The sequence below is a fragment of the Mesocricetus auratus genome, unplaced genomic scaffold, assembly GCF_017639785.1.
Source record: "Mesocricetus auratus isolate SY011 unplaced genomic scaffold, BCM_Maur_2.0 Super-Scaffold_100011, whole genome shotgun sequence".
Taxonomy (NCBI): Eukaryota; Metazoa; Chordata; class Mammalia; order Rodentia; family Cricetidae; genus Mesocricetus; species Mesocricetus auratus.
In genome coordinates this window covers 66,439,199-66,464,934 of record NW_024429195.1, presented here as the reverse complement: position 1 = coordinate 66,464,934, position 25,736 = coordinate 66,439,199, and the positions used below count along the sequence as shown (strand labels likewise).

The window sequence follows — 25,736 nt, the reverse complement described above, 5'->3', positions numbered from 1 at the left end:
ATTCCAACTTTGGGATTTAAACATAGGTGTTAGTATTTCCTATGACAACATTCATTACTTTTTATTGGAGAAATTAATGTTATTTTGAAAGATAGTTACAGGACTCAAGACTTTCACTAGAAATAAAATGTTTACATTTTTTATAGTTGTTGCAAATTTGCTGAATACCTTATCTTTTTCAAAAGCTTTCACATTCATTATCTCATTTGAAAGTTTCTACTCCTTGCCCAATAGAATTTTCATTAAATCACATTACCTTTCACCTTAAATATAATAAAAATAATGCCATGTTTTATGTTGTCCTGGTTGAAATATTGAGTTTATTAGTGTGAAGAGGACAGAGATACATATCTGTATGAAGCCAGATGTTTATTGTCCACATTTTCTAGTATATTAGCATTGTGGATCTGCTAATAGCCTGGTAGCTACAGACTCCACACCTGGTCACACTGAGTTCATGTAAGTTTGATGGTTATAGAGAATGTACACACAACATTTTCAAAGAAATTCATTTTTCCATGTGTTGGTAACATCTGGGGTTGTAGTATAAAATACCAGGTAGTATGAAACAGTAAATAAGGAAATGGTGAACCTGCATAATTACGTTGATATTCAAGGTGATGAAACTTTTTCAGGTAGGTATCATTTTTTACATATAGGTGAAGCATCTTCTATATGTGTGGACTTGTGCATTATTTTAGACTATATAATATTCACTGAAATCTTCAATATTTAGGGGTTATCATATAAACTCAAAGACAATGGAAAATCCAATAAAGTATTGTACCAACTTCCTAATAGTATTGTGGACCCAAACAGCTCCAAAAAGTTAAGGAGAAAAGATTATACTACACAGGTCAGTCATTATACTTATTGGTAACTGACTATTGATTCTCTAGTAAATGATAAATTTACCTAAATTTCAAATAGTTCTGTATATTTCAAATGACTTTCAACCACAGACTGATGAGGTGCCTCAGCCACAGAATTTAACTTTTGTTCATAGGAAAAGCTGCAAATATGTGGATTTTCATATGTTACATATGCAATTCAGTTAGTTTTCTAAAATTCCTTGAAGATTACATCAAGTGGATGTGTTATTCATTTCATTTTTTATGTATAACTGATGGGTACTTATAATGTTTACAACAGCATTTGATATTTGCTAATTTTGGGAATATTAGATACTGTTTTTCTTTTTTAAGGTATTAACTTGGTGAAGCATATCTATTTCCTGAAACCAGGCTGTCTAGCATCTGAATGAGATTTCCTCATTCTGCATTCTACTGTGACAAAGGACAGTCAATGGTGTGAATCCATCTGTGTGTACCTGATGCATGATGGGTTCCTGATAGTTTTAGGGTATTTTTAAAGCAAATGCTATGCACACAGTTTGTGCTACACTGTTTGCTGGGATTCTTGTTTAAGGCCATCATAAGCAGCATAGCACTTTTACAGAACTTCAGAGTCATTAGCTGAAGCATTATTATACATTTTATAGGGTTCAGAGATATACACATTTAAACCCAGTACTCAGGAGACAAAAGAAGGTCCATCTCTGTGGGTTCAAAGGCAACCTTGTCCACATAGTAATTTGCAGGCTGGCCAGAGCTACACAATGAGTCCCTATCTCCAAACGAAAAAGAGAAAAAATAATCATGTGGATGGATTCTTCCTGATGTCTTGTACTGGTCCTCATAGAGCATGGAAAAACACATATTTCTTGGTGTTAAGGTTGAAAAATAGCATTACTAATGGATTAACTTTAATAGTTAATTTCATTGTTAGATTTGATGTATTTTTCTCCTAGTCTCTTGTTTTCTGTAAGCTCTATGGTATTATTTTTATTCCTTGACTTTGTGAAACTTCATTTTATTACACAAGGACTATAAATGTTAAAGAACATGAAAGAAGAACATTTTCTTAACCTTGTGCTCTGCATTTCAAATCTTCTCTTCATGTCCACAAAGATAGGACCGTTGGGAGGTTCGTCAGCCTTCAGTTTTGGGGTGATAATTTCCAATGCCAAGTATTTCAATGTTTACATCTTAGATAATAAGTAAAATTATGCAGGTAAAGGTGATATAACACTTCATATTGACACACACAATCAGATTGTGATAAACAATAGCAGTTTATGTTGACCAACTTATAAAATATCAGGCTGATATTATTATTATTAGATAGTAAATGCCATAGACAGATGGATTGGAGGAAAAGATAGATAGAAATTACAGTGAGATGTGGAATAATGCAGAATGAATTTTATGAAGCTTTTCAATGAAATTTGTGATGTCAGCTATACAGCAGAGTAACTATTGGAGAATTTTAGATGTATTAGAGAAATAACACTATATATACATATATACACACATATACATATGAAGATATACATATATATATATATAAATATATGAAAGTCCCTTTTGCTTATCTGCTGACAGACTGAAATAAGACAGTCAATGAAATGTTTCACAAGTATACATTAAGAGTAACTGAAGAAAGACATGATGTAGTCTAAATGAAGACCGTAGTACAGGGAAGGGATAAGATGATGAATTGAGCAGATTGAATAGAGTATGCCCTGTAAAGCCGAATGGTAGTGCCTGCCTATATTTCATAGAAAAACTGCTCTTCGAAAGGGACTATAAATAACCTAAAGGATGAAGTAGTCCCAAAATGGCAGAATATAGTCTCTCTCTGTCTCTCTCTCTCTCTCTCTCTCTCTCTCTCTCTCTCTCTCTCTCTCTCTCTCTCTCTCTCTCTCTCTCTCTCTCTCTCTCTCTGTGTGTGTGTGTGAGTGTGTGTGTGTGTGTGTTAGTGGAAAACAGCAAAGGACAAATCTTTTAACTTGTTTAACATTGTTTAAAAGGAAACAAAGATACTGGCAGATCAATTCTTAAGAGAGAACAATAAAATTAACTGAAAACTATATTTTGCAAAGATGGGAGGAGGCAACTGTAACTGTGTACTGTAATACTAGGTTCCTGTTTAGGAACAAGACAGTTGAACAACTCTCCATGTGTTTTAGCAAAAATGAGGTCACTGGTGACTTTGGGAAAAGCAGTTTCAGTGTGGTCATGTGGGAGGAATACAAATTAGAATTGGTTTAGGAATGAATTAGAGGTAAATTAGGGAAGACAAAACTCAAGCAGCTAATGTGAAGGGAGAGAGTGAGGCCATTAAGTAGAGGAGACAACTAGTGATGACCAAGAATGCTAGACTGATGCATGAGTTGTCAGGCATTCTGACAATGTACTCAAGGGCTGTCAGTGCAAACTGGGACTGATGCTTTCACACAGTTTACCAAACACAGATTGGTACCTACTTTGCATTTAGAATGATACTCAAACCACAACAGCCTGCTGACTCAGCATAATGACTGCAGTTGATGGAGAGTTTCTCCAAGTGTGTGTGTGTGCAGAGCACAGGGTTAGACACACAGCAATCCTTCAGCAACCATCCACAAGACACAATTAAAAGCTGGGCATATTAGTTTTGGCTAGGCAACCATTTTAAGCATTTTAATTCACATCTTCAGGCTTTTTGCTTGTAATTTCTTCTCAAAGTGCTGATCTTATCAGTGTAAAATGAAGTTATATCATTTTGCATTTGAAATACCTCAATTTAAACACATTACTTTCAAATATTCTTTATATGTTTTCATTATGTCAGTCCTTCAATGCATTTTTTAAATGAAAAGCTGAACAAGGTGGTTTATTAAAATGATTTCATATATATGTATATAAAATCTTGGCCCAGACTTTTTCTTTAATATTATTACTATTTCGTCCATGATGTTTAATTTATCCTGATATAAAAGTAAATTGATATAACTTATTGTCAAAATAATTTATTGTGTAATTTCAAATAGGAACAATTAACTCATTACAAAATTTTGATAATAAGCTGCTGGAGAAATGGATCAGTGGATAAGAACACTTGGTTCTCTTTCAGATACCCCGTTTGGTTTTCATTACTCACATGGCAGCTTATAACTATGCTTAGGTTCATTTCTAGGAGCTCCAAAGCCCTTTTCTGTGACCTCTATATACCATACATGCATTTGGTGTTCATGCATGCATATATAAACCTTTTTAAAACTGTTTAATATATATCCAAAATAAATCACATACTTTAGAAGTAATAGAATGAAATGATTGCTTAGCAATCTTTAATTTTGACAGTCAAAATAAAATAATATTCAAATATACATATATAAACAAACTTTTTTAGGAGAGAAATGTGAAAAATAATTTATCACAGAAACCTATCTCATATCTCCAAATTGTAGATATTTTGTTAACCATAGGGTCTGCGTGATATAATCTGGTACATGAGCTGGCTTGTTGGAGCTCATTCCCAATGATAGGATGACATGCTTAGTCTTAATGCATGGAGAGGACCTGGGCCCTGCCCCAACAGAATGAGCCAGACTATGTTGACTCCTTACAGGAGCCCTTACCCATGAAGAGGAGTGGACTGGGGGTAGGCTTGGTGGAAGGTGAGGGGGATGGTAGGAGGCAAAGGAATGGGAGAAGGGGTGGAATGGAGAACCCTGATTGGAATATAAAATGAAATAAAACAATGAAAAATATGAAAGAAACATAGGGTCGGGAGAGATGGCACAGCGCTTGAGTGAGTACTGCCCCATCAGATGAATCTTGTTGGTTTGTAGCACTCACATCTCAAAGTTCATAAGCCCTTGTAAATTCAACTCCACGAGATCCTATGACTCTTACTTCTGGGGGTATCTGTATATCCATGCATATATCAGCGCCCCCCCACAAACACTTTACTAAATAGATGTTGAGCATATTTAGAAATGGGAATTCCTAATATAGTTAAAAAGCAAATATAAAATTAATAAGATTAGTTTTTTAAAGGTTCATTCTTAAAGATCCATCCTTCTTTCTAGTTAGAGAAAAAAAGAAATTGTGTTGATATTCATCAAGAAAACATCAAGAACAAGGCAACACAGCTGCACAAATTAACTGCAAAGAAGAATCAATGTTCCATTCTTGAAACCAAGCAAGACTGTCATCTATAAATACTACACCTTTGGAATCTTGGTAATACAGTTATGATAGTTAATTTAATGAGCCATTGACATCAAAGTATCTGACTGACCTCTAGCACTAGATTTACCTAAACATACTGAGTACTAACTGCTTGACCAGCCACCATATTCTGAGCAGGTTAATGGGTAAATGATGGAAATAGTAGAGTAACTTAGTTCACTCAATACAGACTTGACTTGAAGCTTATTATGGAGAAAATTGTTTTCTACAGGATATAGTTTTCGTTTTCCAAAGCATGTTTAGTTCATATTGATCAGTGTGTACATTGGTAATCAAAATTCTTAAGATTGAACTACATATGCTATGGATAATCCTGTATCCTAAAATCTAAAACAGAGAATTGCCTTGACTGTTTAGTCATGATTTTGTCATCATATCCCTATCCACTGTGGCCAGATTTTACAACTTGCTGAATCCTTATTTATAATTTGACATGTTTTACAGGTACAGCTATACTCATATTGCTACACGGGATCAGAGTACTTTTGTTCCCATTTAACATCAAAGAGCATTCAAACATTCCACAGTGGCCAGTCACAAATGTTCTGTACCAATACATAATGACATTACAAGTACATTCTCACTTGCTCACTTGTGAAATACGTTTTCTCCTCTATTGAGTTGTGAATTCTTCCACAATTTCCTCTTTGGTGAACTCAAATGTCTACATATATATCCACATAGATTCAATAATCTATAAGCTTGGGACAATTCTCTATAGAATATTCCTTTTGACTAGAAAAAAAGTCATGTAGTAAAGAACATAGGTTGAAGAGTTAGTGTATAGGTTTTATGAGTTCATCCACAACATAGTCTTCTGTACTAGTTTAAATGTGAACCATACGTCATAGGATCATGTGTTTGAACACTTGGTGGTTCTGTTTAGAGAAGCTTATGGTACTATTTTAGGAAGTTATACAATCTTTGAGACTGTGGCTGATATATTAAAACCAGGAAAATATGGGAGTCTTTGACAATATCTACCTCTGGCTGTGATTCAAGCTTTCTCCTTCTTGTTGATACAATATAAGAAACCCCTGCCATAATGACTCCTTCTATCAAGGTATCTCTTTCCTTGCTCTCCCTCTCTGTCCTTTCACCATCTTGCCCATCCCATCCCCTTGTGTTCTCCTCCTTCCTCCTCATCTCCCCTCCTGTTCCACCCTTACGCCCCCTCCATGCTCCCAGTTTTCTCAGGAGATTTTTTTTTCTATTTCCCCTACCCAGGGGGATCCATGCATGTCTCCCTTAGTGAGAAACTCAGGACTAGGGAAATTCCCAGGAATCCATAAGGATGATCCCAGCTAAGACCCTAAGCATCAGTGCAGAGGGTGCCTGAACTGCCCTTCCCCTGTAATCAGATTGATGACTACTTGTGTTATCATCACAGAATCTTCATCCAGTAACTGATAGAAGCAGATGCAGAGACCAACAACTAAGCACTGGGCCAAGCTCCCAGAGTCCAGTTGAAGAGAAGAAGGAGCAATAACACGAGCAAAGGTGCCAAGACGAGTTTGGGGATACCCACAGAAACAGCTGACCTGAGCTAGTGGGAACTCACTGACTCTGGACTGATAGTGGGAAAACCTGCAGAGGACTAAACTAGATCCTCTGAATTTGGTGGCAGTAGGCAGTCTGAGGGGCCATTGTGGGACCAAGATTTATTCCTAGAGCTTGACCTGGCTTTATGGGGCCCATTCTCTTTGTCAGCCTAGATATAGGGGAGAGGGTTTTGGTCCCATTTCTAAGTAAGTTGATACAGTCCATTGACTCCCCATGGGAAACCTTATCCTCTCTGAGGAGTGAATGGGCGTGTGGTGGAGTTATGAGGGGATAGCAGGAGGAGGGAAGGAATGGGAACTGAGATTGGTGTGTAAAATGAGAAAAGATTGTTTATATAATATAAACAATGATAAAAAAGAAGCCCCTGCTTCAGTTCAGTCCAGTTTCAATGTCCACCTTCATCATGGTGGACTACATCCTATGATATGATCTAAAATAAGCTTTTCTTCCTTTGAAGATTTCTGTCAAGTATTTTAAAAGTGGTTTAAAAAATAGTCAATAAACCTTCTATGGCAAGTAAAATTTCCCCTGTTTACATGGAAAAAGACAGCCTACAGTCAAGGAAAAAAGAAACAAAAGACAACCAGGACAAGTCATAAACCAAGGCTAACTGGGCCCTATCACTTTGAGCACTCCAATCCACTGCTTTTTGTTCCAAAGCTGGCCAGAAAAAAGGCAGTGTAGGTTATGATAGCATTCTTGGAGAGCAATTTTTGAGTCGTTTTATGAATTTTCTCTCATCAATCACTGTTAGAAGAATATTATGTTGTTAGCAAAATGGTTTTTCATTAACCACGTGGAGTTTATTAAAGGAGGGAGAGAGAGAAAGAAGCAGAAAAGAGGCCAGAGAAGGAAGAGTGAGAGAGGGGGCAAAGAGAGAGGGGGAAGCACAAAATGGTTTTTTAAATATTTTTTTTTCATAGAGAAATATCATCAGAGAAATTGTACCCTTTTTTGGAAGCCAACAGACTTTAAGCAGTCACATAGACTCTTAAAGTTCCCTGATTTATAATAAAATATATCCTTATAGAAGATTGTAGCTAGCATAAAATAATGTCCTTATTGAGTGAGTTCCAATCATACACAATAGTATTCTTGTAATGCTACCCAAGTCGAATTTAAAGTTAAGAAAATTGAATAGAATTCAAGTGAAAGAGACACAAATAAGTATTATTCTCTGCTCTAGTCACAGATATAGAGCATACCAATGCACAGCTGTTGAAGATGTTCACATGTATTCAGTAACATAAAGGTATTATCTCCTAGCCGTTTGATCATGATGGTTGGTGTTCATTCCCAAAACCGGCTTATGCTTTTTTAATGGAACACAACCATCATGATCAAACTGCTAGGAGATAATACTTTTATGATAGCTCTTCTAAAGGTTACGTAGGAAGTCAGTTGGCAGATGACTAGAAAGTCAAAAGAAGCTCATTGGTTAGGCATGCGTGCGCGCAGGCACACAGACACACAGACACACACACACACACTCACACAAATTCTACTATAATATCAGTTTGTGAGAATTCACAAAGGAATCAAAATATTTTACTAGATCTTTCCTAAGGATAAGTCATTTGTTTTAGCTTAAAAATTTCTCTGTGTCTGAAATATTCTCTTTTTAATATGGTCAAAATATCATCTCTGCCTCTTCCAAAACAAATATTTTGCTGAATGTTTTAGAATGCCACAATTAGTATGAAAATCCAGCTTTATAATCTCCATATATTTCTAACATAGCAAGATTGGACACATTACTTATGTGTTATTGGACCATTGATGAATCTGAAAGTTCAGGCACACGTATTATCTTAGAGTCTAATTCATCTTGACCAAATTTTGTGTCCAATCTTGCTGATGATCCTGCAAACATGCAATAAGGGAAGCTAAATTATTTATAATGGAATGGAAATATCTTTGCCCAGTTGGTATACAAATTAGGAAGAAATTAGAAAAAGAATATTAGGAATATATAGTCATATGTTAAAGGTCAAATTTCCAAAAATATCATAGCTACCCACCTGAAGAACTATTGTTATAAAATAATCCTTTGCTTTTCCCTGCATATGACAGAAGTGAATATCTTTGTTGTTCAGGATTTCTCACTGTAGGGTTTTCACACAAAATAAAGATGAAAGTGCAGTGCTTTATGTCTGTCTTTCCTGATGAGAATAACAAATGACACATTGTCATCATCAGCTTCCCTATCATTTCATATCATATAATTAGACATTGTACACAGGGAACATTGTGTTTGCTCCCAAAGACAAATTTGAATTGAACTAGTTGAACTAAACTTTATTTACAAAAATATTGTAATGTAAGAGCTAATAATGGCTTTGAGTTAAAGGACGGATGAAATTGAAAAGGTCAAATCCTACTTGACTTTCTGTAAATGTTTGATAGCTTGTTTACTTCATTTTTTATTTCAAATGTCAAGACATTTTGCACTTTTCTTATAGATTGTAGTGCTCTTCATTAATTTTTCCTGTTGTCTGTTCACTCCAAGACATTAAATATTTCTCAGTATATCAAAGTGTTTATAGCATTTAATTAAGAGGTAGTGCTGAATTTCAGGGCTCACAATGATGATAGATGGAAACAACCACTTACTAACAGGTAATAGTCACAATTTTAGTGTTTTTTCATTCATTTAATGAGTACTTACAAAATGTCAACTTCTAGAATATAAATAAAATCTGCCAACTCCACCTCTCCCTGGTGAGTTCTCATTCTAATGTGTTCACTGCCAAGGCCTTAGAGGATCATGGTCCTCTTTTCCTTAAATCTGCAAGGGACACAATGCAACAGAGGCCAGAGGGGGTATGGTCACTGGAGAACTTCCTGTTGGAAAAAGCAGCGTTATTTCGTCTTTATTACAATAAAGCGTGGTCTTGAGTTTCATTTTGATTTTTTATATTTTGTTTTCCTACAAGTTATTTATATAAACCAAATGCTTCATTTTAACACAAGAACAATATTTTTCAGTAGGCTTCCCATGGAGCTTCCCGTGATGCTCTTGATGTCTGTTCCAATCTGTCCTGATAGTCAAACAATTTAAAACTTGCCCCTTGCCATTCCCATATGAATGTTCAACTTCTTGTGTTTCCCCTTGTCATTTCTAAACAGAAACTTAATTATTGGGGGGTATATCTTGTAATACTCTTTACTTCATTTTGTCTCACACATAACCCATGGGATATGCTATAACAATAAATTTCTGTGTATTCATTTGAAATATGGTCAGTAAGTTTAGAACATGAACACACTTGAACTCAAAGTTATCAAATTCCTCTTTAATTTTAGCATAATTTAGAATCACATGTTTTGTCCACAAAGATATTTTGATACTTTTTATATTATCCCAATGTATTAAATATATAGCTACAGGTTCATATTAGCATAACTGAAGTATTTGATTCCAATAGCAAACACAAATATAGGATTAAAATATCGTTACATTTGTAAAGCTCAACCCTATAAATAAATTTATGTTTTAGGAAACATTGATTTCCAAAGTCATGCAGTTTGCTGTATCTATGGTAAAATATCTCTGTGCCTCACCAAGAGAAAAAGACAACTCTATCAAAATTGTTATTTATGACCTTATAACTTTGTAACATTTTCTTTCCAACTTCTATAGATTTTAATATTCAAATGCTAATTAATTTATATGGAATATCAGTTTGCAGATGAAGAGCATCAAGTTAATTATCTTTTCTTTCCAAATCTGCATGTATTTCATGATCCCTCCAGACATTGGAAGCCTCAAGTTCACATTTTCTTGACAATGGCTTTGATAATCCCTGATAACATTTGCTAGCTTTTGGAATATGATTCCCTGAGGAGTTATTCAGTTCACAGGCTAGGTTTGTTAAATTTGATTTTGCTGATCTTCACAAGAATTATTTTTCCAAGCTATGCTGAATATGTAAGTATTAGGTTGACAAATACAACTATGCCTTGCTTCTTGGATGATGTTTTATGTTACTGTTGAGAACTAAACAGAAATGTTTTAGGATTCTTTATTGTAAATGTCTTTATTGTAAATGACATTTGTTCAATGTACTTTCTTCCTCCTCCAATCACATAGAGAAGACTTTGGTAATAATATGGTGGTCACTGTGTTGTAGTGCAGACATTCCTGTAAAGGTGAAGCTTCTTTTGGTTTCCTGAGCCTCTAAACAAACCACAAGTATCTCCTTTGCGCAGTTAAAAGCTCTGAAAATTCTTCTGTGTTCCAACGGTTTTCTTCATTGAAGGGAGTTCACTATTTAAATATGCATATCCTCAAAGAAGTCATTTTTGTGTGCATTTTAGACTCAATTATGAAATGGATGATAAAAGTCATTTCCATATTAACCCTTTTCACTCCTAGTTCTGCACACAGACTAAATTTAAAGTCACTGTTTATTTTTTTAATTTATCATTGTTTCTATTCACATGGCTTTTACCAAGGAGCATTTAATTGATTCTCTTTAGTGTGATCCTGCATTTTTGTTAAATTTATTTTTCTTTTTCTGTACCAGTCAATAGGCAGAAGTGATGGATCTGGTTATGCAGTTTCTAAAAGAAACTGGAGCAAAGTGACTCAAAGTAGGAAATAGACCTCATTCATCCATTTATGCTATTGTCTAAGATGGTGTTTGATGAAGAGAGATTCAAGAAATATCTGTTGGATTGAACAAGCTGTAGGAGGAGGTCATGGACATGATTTCCTGAAACAAAAGCATGATGAGAATGGCATTTAGGAATATTAAACAATCACACTTCAAAATCTTGTCTTATGTTAGAGTTAGCTGCATGCTCTAATATCAAAACAGAAAAAGGTCATGCCTTATATTTCTAACTGTATTGCTTGGTGACTTCATTCCACCAAGAAAGAGTAAACCCATAATATTTGTTATAGTGTCACCCCTCACACACACTTAAAAGTTAAAATTGTTTATACACCAAGAGAACTAGTCTTTGATATACAATACACCGAATCTCTTCAATAACCTTATGGGCATTGGATTCAAGTATAGAGTCACAAAGGAAGAGTTATATTAGGTAATGTGATTCAAGATGATGCACTATGATTGTAACTATATTTAACAAGGAATTAAATTTGTAAGTGTGTCATAAAGGTCTGTCTTCAGACCATATACATGGAGGCAATATTATAAAAAACGAGGCAGTTGTAGTTCTATATTCAGGAGTGTGTGTGTGTGTGTGTGTGTGTGTGTGTGTGTGTGTGTGTGTAAAACAACAATTATAAAAGGGCATGGGAATTTGAGAGAACAAAGAGTAATAATGAGGATTTCGAGTCGGAGAAAATGAGGGTAATGCTATAATTTCAAAATACTATAAAAAAGAAAATCTACTCTGTGTGTGTGTGTGTGTGTGTGTGTGTGTGTGCGTGTGTTACCATTCTGAATATATGAAACATGACATGTGAAAGTCTACATCACCTGGAATGTCAACAATACCCTCCTGGAACTTACATGAGGGATTCTGTTTTTAAGCAATAGAGGTCTTCTGTCTCACTGAAGTACCCTTGATGTGTAGGAAGGTGAAGTCAAACTGGTGGTGCCCACATGACATTCTCCACACACACTACTAAGTGCCACTAGAATTATGAGCTAGATGCTGTCTCAGCTGTGGGAGGGAACTGAGCCTGGGGGGCGGGTGTCAGGGGCAGAGAAGCCACATTTAACACATTTAGCACATTTATGGGAGTATCAAAAGCTTTGGCAAAGGCAGTCTCAGACGAATATGACCTAAACTTGGAGAGGAAGAATAGTATAGAACTGCACAGTACTACAGAAATGTCTCCAATCTTAGAGGTTTGAATATTTCAACTAAAGCAGTACAAATGTTTTTGAATTCATGAATTCATATTAGATATTTCACAGAAAAAGAAACAAACTGAAAATGCACTTTGGAGACTAAAGGTCCTGAAATACACAGGTAAGGATAAGAAACAGAAAACCTTTTAACCTGTCCCCACCTTACCATGATAAGAAGGAACCTGATACACATATAATTAATTGAAATTAACTATACCAAAGCAGTGATAACATTTTCCTCATGATGTTGAATATATTTTACTAATTTTCTATTTTTCACTATTGCAGTGGTTATATTGACTGGTTGCATTCACAGACGACTTGTGTCTACCTGTATGTTGTAGTTGTGGTGGTGATGGTGAAGGTGGTAGCATTAGTACCAGGTCCTGAACACAAGGTCTTCTGTATATTAGGTGAGGAATTTCCCTATCCCATACCTGGAAAATATTTTTTTAAAGAGAACCACCCAAGTATTCAAAAGCAACATTAATTTATAAAGAATATTCTCTGAATATAAATATAATTGCATTGTTTATCTCTCTTAACTTATTTTTCCTTTTATTGAAAATTATTGTCTCACATAATATATTCTGGCAACACCTTCCTCTCCTTCCCTCTGTTCCTCGTAGTTCTTCCCCACCTCCCCTTCAATCTGGATCCACCCTCCTTTGTCTCTAATGAAAAATAAATCTGGCTTCTAAGGTATGACAATAAAATAAAACAAAAATGTATACATCAGAATAGGAAAAAACAAACAGAAGGTAAAGGGCATGAGAAAAGGCACAAGAAACAGATATAGATGCATCAAGCCACTCATTCACACACTCAGGAATGTCATAAAAACACTTAACTAGAAGGCATAATATATACACAAAATACCTCTAGGGTAAAAAGAAAGCATATGTAAGTATAATATATCATAGAAATAATAAAGAGAATTTAAAAGAAAATACAAAAACACAGACATAAAATTTGAGACAGGGAACCACCAAACATACTTCTGTTGGCCAATTACTGCTGGCCATGTAGTCTACCCATTAGGGTAGATTGTCTCTCTAGTGAGACTCTCTTGAAGAAAACTAAATTCATTTGGAAGCGATTATCAATTGGAGGAAGCGTTTGGATAGGGATGGAGGTATGTGTAGTATACACTTCTCGTTCAGTTCTAGGACCCCATCTGGTGCAGACCCCCTCATGCCCTGTGCATGCTGTCTCAGTCTGTGAGTTAATATGAGTAGCACTCCAATTGATATGTGGGCGGAGTCTATAAACTGAAAGAATGATTTCTGAGCTCTTGGTGGTTTTAAAAATCTATGTATGAACACGTGGAGCAGATTGAAAATGCCAAACATAATTTTACTCATTTCATTGATGGCAGATGCAGGGAAGTATACAGAGTTAGTCAGTCAAACTTTTTCACCGCTGCCATCCATGACGCAGTCTTTGGTATGAATTTCAACACCTCTCTTGACTCCCTTCCACTCTCTTTGAGTCTTAGTAACAACATGTGGTATTTCAAGTATAGATTCCTTCCCCACAGTTTACACCCAGTTTACTATTACTATTTTAGTGTTTGAGTGAAAGATTGAAGTAACTCCCAAAGACTTAGGTGGCAAGTACTTATAGTACAAAGAAATCACTGCCTGTTTGATAAACTTAACAGCATAGAGGCTCAATTTAAATCCATGAGACTTGTCATCAAGGGATTCAACTTGTTCTCAGATACTTACATCACACATATGTCAGGAAGTTGGAATAACATGAGGAGGCAGGTATTAGGAGTAATGGGCATTACAGATGCTACCTATTATGTCTCATACACGTTAACACCATGAATCTTCTTTATTTTTCAGAGTAACTCATCCATTATTAAAAGAATAATAGATTTTCTAAAGGAAATAAAATGAGTCAATTAAATATGTTTCCAAGAAAGAGATGTTAAATTTTGAGAGCTTTATTAGAATCCAATTGCACTAAAATATCAACTGTATACCAACATCTATTTTATGTTCATGTTTATTTTTCATTTCCTCTGCCCATTGAAGTGCCAAGCAATCTTTCCATAAGATTGCATTTTATGACACTTAGATTATGACTGATTTAATAATTTTTGGAGCAATGATTCTGTGCAAGGCAGAACACTAACAACAAAACAAATATGATTGTTCTTGTGCTTTACATTCTAGCTATATGAAGAATAATAAGATAATTTCATCAAGTGAAGATAATAGTCATGAAGAAAATCAGAATAAAATAGGGTATGTAAAATCAAGATCCCATTGGTACCCTAGATCTGAAAAAAAAGAAAACAGTATATTCAAACTCCTAAATGAGATTCATTCAGAGAATCCTTGATTGGTCTGTGATGGCTAGGTTTCTGCTACTATAGCCAAGTACTTCTGATAACTTGAAAAGAAAAATATGTTGATTTTTAGAGGAAAAAAGTGGATATGAAGGAAGCTGTTCACCTCTTGGCAGGTAGGAAACAAAACACCAGAGAGGGACTGGAACTTCAGTATTTTGTCTTAGAGCATACTCTTTATGCCTAACTCTCTCCAACGAAGTTCTGCCATTTGAAGACTCTACCATCTCCCAACTGTACCAAACTTTTGACATTTATATCCAAGCTATAGTCTAAGCATTGTGCTGATATGGGAGAGACCATTGAGTTAGAATGGTGAGTAAAAGGAATGGTGATAGGACAAAGGGTCCTAATTAAAGAAAAAAAGTAGAAGCAAAGTGCTTGGATTTTATGGGCATCATGGAGATACTGGACAGCTGACTAAACTAAACAAGCAGAAAATAGAAAGGAGATTATAGAAAAGTAGTGGAACTCTGTGTACATGTCTGTTTCCTGTGTTTTTTTCTTGGGCTCTTTTCCTTCTGTTTGTTTTGTTCTATTTTGATGCGTTAGTTTTTTCATCTCATTTATTTCATTTTATTATCATTTCTCATGAGCTGGTTCATTTTCTAATGGAAAAAAACTAAGGGGTTAGATCTGGATTGGAAGTACTGGGAATAGTAGATACAAAAAACTGTAATCAGGATTCATTATGGAGAAAAGATCAATTTCTAATAAATGTAGAAATGGATGGAGAAGAAAGTATCTTTGATGACCAATATAACTTTGGTCAAATGCTAGTGGTTAAATGGTTTGTAGTTAATTTGAATGAAGGCTAGGAGAGACCATAGGATTTGTAGTGTGGAGACAAATAAGGACTTGAGAAAAGAGAATTCTAACTTAAATAACAGGAGCAAAGCTTACCCAGTAAAGGTTAAAGGAATCCAAAAATTCAAGTTCAAGCCACCTGAAATTCTATCACAGGTTGGGGCTCCTTCTATCACAGGTTGGGGAATGTCTGTATGTTCCCCTCTTTATTGAGAAATTGCTGTTAGCCAGTAGCTGCTAAGGAAGAAAGAAACATTCTTCTTTAAGGGTGCGACCACAAGTAGGCTTCCAATTATCCAATGGGTGACTCCACACTGATGCAAAGTATAGTTTGCACTAAATGGAATTAGTGGACTATTCTAAAGAAAATGGAGAAGAGTAGTAGGAAGAGGAGGAAGAGGAAAAATAAATAAATCTGTCTTTGCCATCGTCATGAAGATGGGAGGGGAATATTGCAGAGCATAGGATGAATTAGAAAGCAGAAAAGGTATGGAGTGGGAGTGAGGGGTTGGGAGGATTGGGGGTGGAGGAGGAGGCGAGGGAGAGGGAACTGAAATGACACGTGTAAAAAGTTAAATAAAAAATGTATAATAAAAAAGAAAGCAGAAAAAGGATGTAAACATGACCATATTTCGTTGCATGTGTGTACATATTCTCAAAGAATATGTGTGTGTATGCATGTATGCATGCATGTATGTATGCATGTATATTGGCAAAAACAGCAAGGACAAAGATGCAACCTACTCTGAAAGTAACTTAGTCTACCGAGTGTCTTGAGGTGGAACAAGCCAGTAATAAAAATTTCCATTTTTTTCTCATGCTTACTCAGGGAAACACAGAAAAAATAATATCACATGAGAGTCAGAAGAAAGATATGAACGGGAGTCTAAGAACATGGAAAATATCCTACTCTCTCAGAAATAGGAAATTTCCAAGTTTGAGGAAAGAAAAGAAAGGAGCAAAGAAGTTGACACAAATGTTATCAGCAAATTCAGATCCCCAGGAACTCTTCTTCATGGCATACAATTGCTCTTCTTGGCCTTGAAATGTGGGTTTACATCTGAGGCCCTTCTAAGGCTACTGCTTTGCTAGAAGCATCAACTTTTAATTGTTCTTTAAATATCTATTTGCATTCAAAGAAGCTTTCCTTCCAAAAATACCCACATTTCCTCATCATATCTTACAGGACACTTCATATGTTCATTTCCTTTCAGCCAACAGGAAATACATTTCTTCCATTATGCTTGAAGACCTGCAGTAGGTATGGATAGAATATTATATATGATAGTGTATATATCATTACACATATATTTTTGTTTCCCTACTAAACCCATTTCATTTGAAAACTTATTGTCCTCAAACTTGCACAGTAAATATATATTTGGAATTACATTTTGTGAGGCTGAGAAAATATCTCAGTTGTTATGATGCTGCATTGGGCAGGTGACTGCTCAAATTATTTTATTTCCCTTAAGCCAGGGATTGCCATGTACATAAAAGAGAGTATACGATGAAATAACCATTTCTAGCTAGCAGGTATAGGCTTATAAAGAATACTAAAATGTGAGAAAGGATCAAGGATAATAAAGCTTAAGACCTTTAAAAGTTAAGTTTTAGTTTAATAATTTCTGAAGAGACTAAAATGAATTGTAATTCATCTTTTAGGTTGCTGAGGGGTGCCATAATTACCTCAAAGATGCTATTCAAACTTTAACTTCAGACAAATATAAAGGTATAATTTAGATGGAGAGAAGGGCCTAGCACTGCAACAATGTGACAATAGGAGACTTAAAAATTTCATTCACTGTGAATGAAATATAATAGAAAAATCTGTCACTTTTGATGGAGAACAGAGTATAATTAAATTTAATTTAGCCTTATTTGAGACCTCTGTTTCAATTTGATTTGCAGTTAACTAAAGCTCATTGTTTAGTTTAAAAGCTTGTAAATTTGGTTTTCTTATCTGCACAAAGGGACGCATCTAAAGCATCACACCTGGATTTTAAACACATTTGGAGTTCTGTGTGATCGGCATTGTAGCTTGATGTAGCACCCATTCTTTCTTAAAATGACATACACATTTCCTCTCCCTCTCTCCCTCTTTTCCTCCCTCCCTGCCTCCCTCCCTCCCTCACTCTCTTTCTCTTTCACACACACACACACACACACACACACACACACTCATGCACACAAGTGGGTGTTTAAGAGAAGAGAGAAAAACAGAGAAAGAGACAAAAAGAAAATAATTAGAATTGAGGTCACAAGGTTTGGATTGTGCTTTTGAGTATGCCTGTGTAACAAGTAACTCAGAATTTTGTTGAAAAATCTCTATTTTTAACATATGTGTCATTTATCATAATATAAAAGTAACAATAACATCAGAATTCTAAATAAATGCTTGAATTGCATAACATAGTTGCAATACTATATGTGTGTAAGTTATTAAGCAAGGTAGAGTGTACAGATACTCCAACTAGTATTAAAGAATATTGCTTGACTCAAAGTGGATAATCCCAGAATGGTTGTCAAAAGGTAATAATGTTTTGGGAACTTGCATGCACAAAATTGGCAACTTGTGAGAGAAGCAATGATAGTCAGATGACAGAAATGATTCCCATGCATCTGTGGATTGCTTTTAATTTAAAATGTATTTATTCTCTTTTGATTGTTCCAGAGTTTAATGTAAGGAGATCTTACACAACAAAGCATCATCATAGAACATGTTGTCTACTTCACAACTAGCATATAATGTGAGTTACTTGAATGGAAGTGAGTCACAAACACGTTTGAACCATTGTCACAGCTGAGACAGGAATCTACAAGTGAAAGATATAATACAGTGTGCCTTCAATACCATGTTACTGGTTCCAAATAAAAGCAACTTTTGTTACATTTATCAATGTTAAATGTTCATATATGTTGTTCTAGACATTAGACATTTTATTAACATAATGAAGGTTCCTACCTACAATAAACTTAATGTTTGTTTGATAATATGTAAAAATTGGTCTTCAAAAGTTAATTAAGCCAAGAATATAGGTCCAGTTTGAGTAGAATAGATGCACTTGAAACAACACAGGAGAAAAATGCTATGATTTGAGGTCACAGTATAAAAGAAGGCATCTATCAACCAGGAAAAAAGTTGTCATCAGAATGAATCAGCTTGTACCATGATCTTATATTTCCTCCCACCCTAGAACTATCAGTCCTGTTTGGGATTTCAGTTATCCAGTATAAAATGTTGTGTTATAGTGTCCCTGATTTGATGTGAAAAAGTGAGACTAAGTTCATACCATCCTAAACCTTAAAAAAAAGCCTGGTTGAAACAGGCTCTAATTATAACAATATCAGATAATGTCAAGTATTCCGTAGAAATCAGCCCAAACAGATGATCTCCATGAAGGGGAAACTCTTGATGATGTAAACCAAGAACAGAATGACAATCAACATTGAAGCAAAAGGTGTTTTCATTGAGAATATAAGACCAGTGTTGACAAGGACATGTGGCTCAGAGAATTACACTCACAGAATAACTATATTTATGCATAGCACAGAGCAATTGGTAAGATATTGAAGGTGAGTTCATGGAGTTGATCTAAAAATAAGTTGAGGTAGAGCTCTGTGTTTTAGAAAATGGAAGTAGGGACTCATATGGAAGTAAAACAGGGTTATAAGATGTGCTTCAAGTTTACACTGGTCACTCAGAATTTCAGGGGTGAGGTTTTTTTTTGTTTTCTTTAAAGGCTTTATTTTCATACTATTGATGTAAAGTAGATAAAACAAGCAAATAATGCCATAAAAATATCAGGCTACTTGAGCTTGTTTTCAATTGTTAATTGTCTTCTTTTTTATGATTTTTTTATTTTATTTTCCAGTTTAAATTTAGATAAGAAACAAGGTTGCTTCACAAGTCAGTTCCAGGTCCCTCTCCCTTTCCCTCCCCTCCTCCCGTGCCCTCCCCCTAACCCCCCCCCGTTATCCCCTCATTCCCCCAGGGAGGGTGAGGCCCTCCATGGGGGTGTCCATAGTCTGTCATTTCATATAAGGCAGGGCCTAGACCCTTCCCCAAGAGTTCAGGGTGAGAGTGCACCTCACATTGTTCTATGGGAGTCCAAAGTCCGTGTGTATACTCGGGATGGGTACTGATCTGCTGCCCAAGGCTCAGTAGATTACCTAGGCCTCCTCACTGTCACCCAGATTCAGGGGGGTCTTGATCAGTCCCATGCTGGATTCCCAGGCTGATGCCTGGGATTCAAGAGTTAACCTTTGTCTGGTCAGCTGTTTCTGGGGGTTAAACCAGCCCAGTCTTAATCCCTTTGATCATCAGACCTCCCTCTATGTTACTGGGTGAGTTTCATGACAATGTAAATGCAGGAAGGTAACTTAAAGCAAAAAGGAGATGGAGACTTGATATTAGGGGGACACATAGTAGTGATGAAAATCAGATTTTATTCTATTTTTTAAATTGACATTAGATTCTTCTCCTTAATGCCAACAATGCTTCTTTACCACAATATCCCTTCCCTCCACTCCTCCCACTGCCCGCCCCCCAGAACTCCCCTCTCCCCTAGATCCACTCTCTCTCCATTTCCCTTCAGAAAAGATCAGGCCTCCATGAAACAAATAGGCAAGCAAGACAAAACAAGATACAGTAAGACAAGGCAAAAGCCCTCATATTATGGCTCGATACGGCAACACGATAGGAAGAAAGGAATCCCAAGAGCTGGTAGAAGATTCAGAGACATACCCACTTCCACTGTAATGAGTCCCACAAGAACACCAAGCTTAAAAGCCATAACATATATACACAGAGGACCTGATGCAGACCCATGCAATCCCAATGCTTGCAGCTTCAGTTTATGTAAGCCCTATGGGCCCTGCTTGCTTGATTGAGTGGTCATGTTCTCCTTGTGTCTCCCATCCTCTCTGACTTCTACAATATTTTCACTCTGTCTTCTATGCTCTTTCTCCAGCTCCAAGGGGAGGGATCAAAAAATATCTACATCTAAGTCAATGTTGATTTGGGTCTACCGAGTTTATTTTTATTTTTCTCCAATTCGTATTAGCACATACCAATCGATGCTATCTGTGTTTGATATTTCCAAATTGCTACACATACTATTTGAATAAAAAAATCAATATCTTGGTGTGTTTTCAAGTTGCTATCATGTTCTTTTTAATTAATTATTGTTAGAAATCTATTAACCATAGACTTTGATGATTGCAGTGGTTCTTACAAATATGGAAAATGATCAGATACTTATATTAGTAGTAAAAGACCAACTATCCTGTAATAATATCTACACTTCCCTCTCACTGTGAGGTTCAAGCTATTTTACTACATGTGAAAATAAATATTTTCTTTATTTTTAGATGATTCTAACATCTCTTTATCAGCATACTATGGTGACTTTCCGTGGGGGTGTCCTCAAATAGGCAGAGCTGCATCAGTGCAGTGGCCCTCAGTGGAGGGGGGGCTTTGGACAGGCAGAGCAAGAGCAATTCTTAGGCAGCAATTTTAGGTCTTAGATTCACTTTTGGAAAGAACTTGACAAGTGCTTGTTTCTGTTCCCAACTGACTTGTCAGTTTAGGTCACTGATATCAATACTATGGAAAGTAAAGTTACCAGGAAATCAGGTGTAAATGCCAACCATATCTACCAGGCACAAATTCGGTTATCCTTCAGCCCACAAAGCTAATGCTCCAGGAGTTTAGCTATTGAGCTGGTAATGGAGATGTCACACCTCAAAATCCATGTGGGAATGTGTCAAACTAAATCCTCACAACTCACCACTGAATGTTTGCTTTAAAAGACACAGTCACCATAGTAACTTTTGTGATAATTTAGCAAAACAAAACCCTCATTAAATGACAATAGTCAATGTTTTCATTAAACTGGCCTTTTCCAATTTTGGCAGTTATTCAAAGATCTCATATATTTATTTGCAGTAAGAATGGGCTGGAGAGATTGCTCAGTGGTTAAAAGCACTGGTTTCTTTTCCAGAGGACCTATGTACATTTCCAAATACCCACCTGGCAGCTAAAAATCCTCTGTAACTCCAGTTTCAGGGCATAAAATACCTTCTGAACTTGGGTACATGGTTTACACATGGACGTTCAGACAAATCCTTATACATAAGGGAGTGCAGAAGGGGGAAGGAGAAGGACAGAGGAAAGAAGGAAGGAATAAGGAATCAAAGGACAACCTGATGTGGTGGTAGTTCACATCTATAATCTTAGAACTGATGAGGTCAAAGTACAAATATCATCTTGAGTTAGAGGCCACCCTATGAGGCATAGTAAATTTAATTTTATCTGCCTCAAGCTAGATGCCTATATTCTGTCACCACTGGCTTCCTGATGAGCAAGCTAGACTCTCACTCTCTTGTCTAGAACTTGATAGGAAATACTGTTATCTTATTAAAATTACATCGAGAATCTTAGATCAATTTGGTTAAATGAAATCAATTAAACCTGAAGCAAGGAAGAATTTCATTTGTGCTAAGGATATACACTAATGCAAAGTATATTACAAATTCTGAGAGTCACTAATATTATTCTAACTTGGTACAGAGAATCTCATCAGAAGGTTAAGCTAATAATTGGAACACAGGCATATTTAATATTTTAAGCATAATTTTTATGACAAAGAATATTGATAAGAATGTTACTTTGAAGGTATTACTAAACGAGAAACCACAAAGAAAATTTAGGTCTATATACTGTCCCCAAGAAGGATGGTATCTATTATTCCAGAACACTGAACGCACAATTGGAATTTGGAAAATTAGAATTTACATGAAGCCAGATATTTTATTCTGCAAAATGCTATTTTCCTCAAACTTAGGAGAGTTATAATTACGATGTAGCAAATTTTCATAAGGAAAAATTTAAACAGTGAGTAAATTTTGTCTTTATTGTCATAAGCAGAAGAAATCAAAACACTGAACACTCTGCCAAGCATTTCCAAGGAATGGCTCCCAGCTCCTTGACAATAACATTCTTATGTTGTAAACCTGACAGCAGGCTTTTAAAAAGGATTTATGTTTTTAACCAGCATGGGAAGACTTTATGTATTTTGGAAACTAAATGTTCAAGCAGAAGGGAGAGAACTCACTGCATAGAACTTGTGGATCCTGATTTCAGGGATAAAGGAAAAGTATAGCTCAGAAAAGTGTTACATTTTCACAAAGTATCTTCAGAATACCATGAATAAATATGATTCACACATAAATCAAAAATGATGTTCATCAATGATCTTATTTTGTTATTTTGCATGTCAGTTTAAAAGATCAATATTTCCATAATTAATAATTCATATTTTGAAGTTATTTGCAAAATATTTTAATATCGCATGTCATTATTTTTAAGTTTCCTGATGTTCAGTGTATTGAGCAAATTAAAAACAACTACATGGATAAAATCATTATAAAGGACCTGCTTATGAGTGTCAGAGAACTTATTCAAGTATAACATTTTGAAAATCTATCAATACCCTTTATTATATCAAACTGTAGATAATTTATTAGGGAGTATTAAGTATAGTATAGTGTTTCAAAAGAAAATGATCACATTTGCAATTTTAAACTACTTACTTAAGCACATCCATTTGATTTTTTTAAACTTTCTTCCCTCAACTCACGTATTTAAATGTTAATATATTTCTTTACATGTCTTAGAATTTTGTGTTTGCATTTTGACTACCCTGAGTTTATGAGTGTTTTATATTATGAAAACAGTGAAAGCAAGAAAGCATTTAAATATTATGTAGTTATTGTGTGTGCTGATTTAGGAAAATGCAATATGATTCACCTTAATCTAAATTTCTGAGCCTGATATCTGTCATGTACATGAAGCTGCTTCCAATAAGCAGGTATGCTAAAATGAACAAGACCTAAAATGAATGGCTAGTAACAGTTTAAATGAGCAGTTACAAAATGTCTTTTATTAATATTAGAACATTATTTGCAAAGAACTGCTTCTTAATTATTTATATGTTTCTTAGTATGTATGTATGCAAGCATGGCTATATGTATAGAGATATGGATATATACATATATATGCATATATGTATTTGTGCTTACATTTATATGTATATGATATGCATATAATACATATATGATATGATATATATGATATGATAAATATATGACTATATTTAGAAGCAGAATATTATAGGAGGTAATTACACTGAATATAATCACGAAGGTGGTGCTCCAAAAGCACTGAGAAATCCCACATGAAGAAAAGACAGTAGAATTTTCTTTGAACTAGTATTTCCACCTTCCCTGACAAAAGACCCTTGACAGTAATCACTAATCCTGATGCCAATAGTCAGAACTCATAGAAATCTCTTTTTCTGTTATGATATATTTACAGAGTAATTCAGATTATAGACTGTCTTAATCAGGGTTCAATTGCTGTGAAGAGACACCATGAAAAAGCAACTCTGAATTCTGCATCTCCATATCTGATGTCAAAGAGCTCTTCAGATCTTCAATCCCTTTTAACTTTGTTAACAACAGCATACTTCACCTTCACAGCTTCATACATGCTCTAGTACTCCATGAAAGGATACCCCTGACACATGCCTGCCTAGAAGCTTTGCTTAGCTTCAGAGAAATTCCACGACCCCTTTCTTCTTTCCTTGAGTTTAAAAAAGAACTGTGGGGTCAAAGCTCCCATCTTCTCTTGCTTGCTGGAGCTGTAACTTGGCCCCCTTGTTCAATTATATTTTTGCAAGCTTTCTGGTTTTGATGGTTTCCTTCACTGCCTAAGTTTTTCTCTAATTCCCTTCACAAGTTGGAAGCATATCTGGGTGGAGATTTCTCCTGAAGTCAAGATTCTCTTTCTTCCATTTATTATGAGGTTTTTCTTTAAACTTTTTGTGTTCTGGAACACAGAACTTAGCTCCATTATTCTTCCCGGTGCTCCTTTCTCCTCACACTGCACATCTGTATTTTTCCTTGTCCATCTTTTTCCTTTTCATTATAGATATGCATAAAAGTGACAACTAATAGCCACAGAACACAGCAAACGAGGCTGTCTTGAAATTTCTTCTGCTATTGCTATTAATCTAAAACGCTTCTATTATTTGACCTTAGGCAGACATTTTGGGACAAGGGCAGTAACAGCCACTTTTTATTTTTTGCCAAAATAGCACAAGAATAATCTCCAGGTCATTTCCTAATGTTCTTCTCTTCTGAAACCTACTGGTGACCCCACAGGTCAAATAACCCTCAGCACTACAGTCTTCTATGTTCCTTTTAGTATGGCCCATTAAGCCCTGCTTAAAATGCTCAACTGCTTTCATAATCCAAAATCACAAAGTCAACATTCTGCCACAAGCAGCACGGTCAAGACTTTCACAGCAATACCCTCATTCCCTGGTATCAACCTCTCTGTTATTCAGTGTGCTATTTCTGGGAAGAAACAACATGACCATGACAACTCTTATAAAAGGAAGTATTTAGTTGGTGTTTGTTTACATTTCAGGTTTAGTCCCTTGTCATCAAGGCAGGAAGCACAGTGGCCTGCATGCAGACATGGCGGTAGAGAAGTGGCTGAGAGTTCTGCACACAGATCCACAGGCAGCAAGCAAAGAGCGACATTGAGTCTTGCTCAGGCTTTTGGGGCTAAAAAGCATTCCTCTCCCCCCCCCATGACACGCTTCCTCCAACAAAGCCACACTTGCTAATTCCTCTCAAGCTGTGCTGGTCCCTGATGACCAAACATTCACATATATGAGCCTATGGGAGCTATTCTGATTCATATCACCACAGAGGCTATGAAGGGAAGTGCTTCTGTAACAAGTACTTAAAATTGTGGAAGTGACTTTGAACTGGGTGATGAGTATGAATCGAAAGTATTTGAAGTACATGTAAGAAAAAGAAGATGGCCATGAAAAGACTCTTGGTCTTGACTGGAAAAACAGAGCAAACTTCTCCCACCTGAAAGAGTATATACCGTCTAAAACAGAATATTGGCAGAAATATTAACAGTGTCCCTGGTAAGGTCTTGGCAGAAAAGGAGGTTGTTAATATTAGAAAATAGAAAATATCTTTATATAAATTGCAACGAAGTTGGTTCCA

The 25,736-nt window shown here is 35.7% G+C and overlaps 2 long non-coding RNA genes across 2 annotated transcripts in view; both read left to right on the top strand.

Moving 5' to 3' along the window:
* LOC121143299 overlaps positions 1–18,517 on the top strand; it is a 35,514-nt gene extending 16,997 nt beyond the window's left edge. Inside the window, exons 2-7 of the long non-coding RNA XR_005880507.1 lie at positions 4,919–5,072; positions 12,764–12,888; positions 14,662–14,733; positions 16,474–16,692; positions 16,831–16,905; positions 18,319–18,517. This is a non-coding gene — a long non-coding RNA (uncharacterized LOC121143299). The remainder of the gene's footprint in view (positions 1–4,918; positions 5,073–12,763; positions 12,889–14,661; positions 14,734–16,473; positions 16,693–16,830; positions 16,906–18,318) is intronic.
* Positions 1–25,736, top strand: part of LOC121143298 — a 475,484-nt gene that overhangs the window by 409,006 nt on the left and 40,742 nt on the right. The window lies entirely within an intron of this gene.